The following is a 4061-nucleotide window of genomic DNA, read 5'->3' on the forward strand; positions in this document are numbered from 1 at the left end:
ACCCAGCCCCAAATCCACCATGGGTCTGATTAAGATACAGAAAGACCTCAGGAGCTCTTTGTCTCCCTTCCATTGCCTTTGAGTCTCCAGGCCTTGTGCAGTGATTGGAGTCAGTTTGGAGTTCTCTTCAAGAGGGAGATTCCAAAGTGTGCATCATGATTTTTTGGTTTCAGTCAAAGGAATATTTTTTTACTTTTTATTTTAGCAAAGAGGAGATAGAAGCATTCCCCAAATGATCTCGATGCTGAATGTCTCCTTAGGAGGTCTGGGCACAGAGAAGAATGAGCCCCTTGCAGGCTGAGCCTCTTTGGAGAAGCTGCTCCTCACCCCCAGCCTCACCATGTCTGACATCGCCTACCTGGGACTGACTTCCCAAAACATAAAAAAAAATTGAAGCATTTTTCTCTACAAATAAAATACAATTATAGTTATATGATAATTACACTATTCTAATTTATGATAGTATTATTCAATATTTTTATTACCTAATTTTTCTATTATAGTAAAAAATCAAAACATTTTTAGCAACCAAGAAAATGATTGGTCATTGGTTCTAAGTAACACATTTCCTTTCATTAATAATTAATCTCTATTGGTTATTTATTTTTTCCTCTTTATGGTGACTAGTAATATTTCTTGTCCTTTAGTCATCTTTTTTATCATCTTTTTCTCCGATATGATCAAGTGGGGGCCACTTCGGGATCCCTGGAGACATTTCTGGGATGGGACAGTTTTGGGTCTGGGGAGGGAATCCAGAGAAAACTTGAGGGTCTGGAGGACACTTGGGGGAGCCGGGTGGGCACTTGGAAGGGCACTCAGGGATTCTGAGGGACAGTTCGGAGTCCGGGGCAGAACTTGGGGGTCCAGGGGGGCCCTTGGAGGTCAGGGAGGGGAATTTGGGGCCCTTCGGGGTCCGGGCGGGCCCTTGGGTGGCTCGAACAGGGCTCTCAGGGGCGCGGGGGGCGATGGGAGTTGTAAGCGCGGGTATCATACGGTTTAACGGGGCCGCGGAGCATCACGGGAGTTCGAGGCGCAGCTGCAATGGCTCTCGGTGGGGCGCGGGCCATGAGGGGAGATAAAGTCCCGGCTGGAATAGCGCTTTCCTGCGCCGCGGAGCATGATGGGAGCTGTAGTCCCGGAAGTGGCTCGAACGCGGTGTTTGGGGGTCCGGGAAGGCTCTTGGGGGACACTTTTGCGTCCGAGCCGCGACTTGAGGTCCTCAGGGGAACGTAAATGGGTCGGGAGCCCCTGGGACAAGCTCGGGGAGCTCTAACCAGGTTCTTTAGGGCGCGGGGCAGGGCAGGAGTTTTAGGCGCGGGACTGTGTTCTGAGGGGCTCTGGTGCCGCCGGGGATGAGAGGAGATGAATTCCCAGAAGTGGCTGTACAGGGCATCTGTGGGGTTGGGAGCACTCAGGGGGGCCGGGGACGCTTTTGTAGGGTCGCGAATGGGCGGCGAGGGGGCACTGAGGGATCCTGGAGCGTCTGGGGGACACTTATGGGACAGATGGGGGCGGATCCAGGGGGGGTTCTGTGGAGCGCGGGGCATGACGGGCGCTGCAGTCCCGGCTCCAATGGGGCTGTATCTGGCCGCGGGGTGTGACGGGAGTTGTAGGCAAAAGAAAACATGGCCCTCACCTAGGCACCGCTCCCCGGCCCGGATCCCTGGTCCTGATTGGCTGAAACTGGTTATGGGCGGGAGCCACAGCAAATGGAATGCTGTGGAGGCGGGAACAGCCAAATCACCCTCCTCCAGTCCCTCCCAGTCCTGACCAGTATAACCCCAGTAAAGCCCAGTTCATCCCAAGTTGAACCCAGTACAACCCCAGTGCCCCTCCAGTCCCTCCCAGTACAGCCCAGTCCCTGCCAATACACCTGAGTTCATTCCCAGTCCCTTCCAGTTCCCCCCAATGTCATCCACAGGATGCACCAGTGTCCCCAGTTTGTCGCAGTATCTCCCAGTATCTCCCAGTATCACTCCCAGTATGTCCCAGACTGTCTCAGTGCACCCCCACAGTCCATCCCAGCCCACCCAGATTCTCCCTTTAGAATTCCTCGTGTCCCCAGGTTGTCCCAGTCCTCCACAGTGTCATTCCCAGTATGTCCCAGTGTCTCCCACAGCATTCCCAGTGTTCCCCAGTATGTCCCAGTCCTCCCCAGTGTCACTCCCAGTATGTTCCAGTGTCTCCCACAGCGTTCCCAGTGTTCCCCAGTATGTCCCAGTCCTCCCCAGTGTTTCCAAGGACAATTTAATTTCTCACAGTGGCCGTGGCAGACAAACCCAGCAGTGGGGTCAGGGCAGTGCCCATGGCCACAGCCCCTTGCAGTGGCCCAGTGCAGCTTGGGCTGATGATCCACCCTCACAGCTGGCCCAGGGCAGCTCTGCAGTGGCTTTGGCACCTGGGGGTGGCACACACCTGAGCAGTGTGTTTGTTTTCAGTGGGGAAACTCAGGAGTTTCAGATTGCTTCAAAAATACAAAAAGGGAAAACTCCTCTTAGGCTGGGTGCAGCCAGGTCTCCAAGCACAGCAGGTCCCAGGGGAGTGAGGACAGACAGGATGGGGCTGGGCAATGTGGAGCAAGGTTGTCCACACTGGGTCAGAGCTCCAGGCACAGCTTCTGTGAGCAGCCCAGAGCTGCTGAGGAGAGACCCTGGGTCAATCTCAATCACAGAATGCTGCAATCACCTCTGCTCTACAGAGAAATAAAATAAAATATACCCTTAAAATTTGAAATGTGTATTTCTTACAAGTTATTTGAAATCTTTCTCCATAACTAGACTAGGAAAACTTTAATGACCCTCTCAGGGCTTTGGTGTTGTTTACATCAGACTCAGTCCCTGAGAGTGTCTTCAAAAAACTTCTCGAGAACTCAAAGTTAAATTAAAATTCTGAAGATTTTTAAAGTTTTAATGGGTCCCACTGGGGGACACGACTGGGAAAGTGTCCCCAGGTTCCAGTTAGAGCAGAACAGTGGAGGCAGTGATGACAGCTGGGGACAAACAAGGCCAAGGTGTCTCTGGTGCTGAGCAGAGCTGGATGTGTTTGAGGAATGCCAAGGGCCAAGGCCTGAGCCCCAGGGCCTGGCCAGGCAGATCCTGTCCCTCCCTCCTTGCTCAGGGCTCTTGCCGGGATGGGCACTGGCATGTGGGGATGTGCAATGCCAAGGGCAGGAGCATGGGGCAGCCCCTGCCAGGCTGCTGAGCAGGGACAAGGAGGCAATGAGGCCCCAGGCCTGCAAGGGTCACTTGTCTCCTGCTCCTGCCTCAGGCCCAGGCCCAGCAGCCATGGCCAAAGTGCTGCCCAAGTTGGCTCTGGCAGGGCTGTCTTGCAGCTGCTGCCCATGCCTGTGCCCTGTGCAGCCCAGGCTGTCCTACGGTGTCCCTGCCCTGCGCCTCTGTCCCTGCAGGCTGTCGGCATCCCCCGGCTGCCCCACCTGGCTGGGCCCTTCCTTTGCTGGCAGCTCTGCCTCCTGCCTGCCTCTGCCTGCCCACACAAAGCCTGGGGCTGATACCAAAAGGGTTCATTCCATTTTTACCCTGCCTGGGAACTTTCAGCACAGGAACAAGGCATGCAGGGGCTGCTTTCCCAGCAAGGACGCTTGGAAGAGAAGAAGAAGACATCTGGCTCAAGGGTGCAGGGGTAGAGAAAACAAGGAGTGAATCTGGGAACTTGGGGTGGGTTTTATGGAAATGGGTAAATTGTAATTCACATTTAGTGACTGTGTATAAGCAACACACTGGTAGAATTACATATCCATGTAAGTTTTGGTGTTATCCCACACCAGACTTTAGGCCTGAATAAATGATGCCCTCTTTAATAGCAAATGAGTGTTATGGAGCCTTATTCTGATATTTCAGAGATTTGCCTCCAGCGGGGCCTCACAGAACCATGGAGTCAGCTGTGGCACTGTGCAAACTCATGGAACAAAGGGTCCATTGTGACACAGCAGAACCCCGTTGCTTTGGTTTAGAGCATATTTGGGAGAGAATCTCTAATGGGGCTCCGTTAGGAAAGTAAATTTAATCGGCTCTTCCCTCCAACCGGTCCAGGAGAAAATACTT

This window comes from Agelaius tricolor, unplaced genomic scaffold (assembly GCF_023055355.1).
Source record: "Agelaius tricolor isolate 1412-34295 unplaced genomic scaffold, bAgeTri1.0.p SCAF_40, whole genome shotgun sequence".
Classification (NCBI taxonomy): domain Eukaryota; kingdom Metazoa; phylum Chordata; class Aves; order Passeriformes; family Icteridae; genus Agelaius; species Agelaius tricolor.